Source organism: Nannospalax galili, unplaced genomic scaffold (genome assembly GCF_000622305.1).
Source record: "Nannospalax galili isolate Female #2095 unplaced genomic scaffold, S.galili_v1.0 scaffold559, whole genome shotgun sequence".
Lineage (NCBI taxonomy): Eukaryota > Metazoa > Chordata > Mammalia > Rodentia > Spalacidae > Nannospalax > Nannospalax galili.
In genome coordinates, this window is record NW_008343479.1 from 2,922,334 (window position 1) to 2,923,586 (window position 1,253).

Consider the following 1,253-nt stretch of genomic DNA (forward strand, 5'->3'; position numbering starts at 1 on the left):
AAAATTACCACAAAAATAATTGAGGTGCAAGCAAAAAAAATTAATATCCAAGATTTATGAAATCAAACACTTTCATACTATTTTCAAGGGAGCAAGGAAATAATTATATTGTAAAGGAAGAACATGGTGCTGGAGAGATGGGTCAGTGGTTAAGAGCAATGGTTTTTCTTGCAGAAGACCTGAGTTCAAATCCCAGTACCCACATGACAGCTAACAAGTGTCTGTTAACTCCAGTTCCAGGGGATCTGATGGCCTCTTCTGTGCTCTGTGGGCATTGCGTGACACGGGTGCTCTTATCTACACACAGGCAATACCCTCATACACATAAATTAAAAAAATTTTTTTTTTTAAAAGAAGACTATGGACCAAGGAGATAGCTCAGTTCATAAAATGTTTACCACAAAACATTAGGCCCTAAGTTTGAGCCTCCAGAGATCATATTTAAAAAATCAGTTGCTAGAAAAAAAAGTCAGTTGCAATGGTGTGTGCCTGTAATGCTGGCCTTGGGTGGGGAGAAGGAGAGGGAGTAAGAAGGGAGAGGGAGGGGAACAAGGTGGAACCCTGGGTCTTCTAGTCAGCCAGCCTAGCTTGCTTGGCAAACTCCAGGTCAGTGAATGAAGCTGTCTAAAGAAAAAGAAGGATGACTCTTGGGAACTTCTGAGTTTGGCTTCTGATTGCCACATGTATGCACATACATGTGTGCTCCCACATGTATGTGTGCACCCACATGAGCATGCACACACACATATAAAAAGAAAGTGAGAATGATCATTAATCAATTTTCTTCAAATCATTGAAAAAATTTCATTTGAATATTTCAAAACAATACAAATAGAATACTCAATTACTATTTAGTTAACTTTCTACAATTTAAAACTAGAATTCCAGGGACTACAGAAATGGCTCAATGGTTAAGAGCACTGGCTGCTCTGGCAGAGGAGCCATGTTTGGACCTCTGCACCTACCTGATGGCTAACAGACATCCTCAACTCCAGTTTCAGGGATCTGATGCCTTTTTCTAACCTCTGTGGGCATTGCATGACATGGATGCATGCACCAACATGCAGACAGACAATACACTCAAACACAGAAAATAAAAATAAATAGAATATTTTTAAAAAATAGAATTTCAAGGAGGCCAAGGTGACCCCACCAGATGGACTTGAACCAGTGTCCAGTCTATAAAGATGAGGGTCAACACGGAGGAATCATTTCCTCCATGCTTCCAAGAGAAGCCAACAATGGTCGAGTAG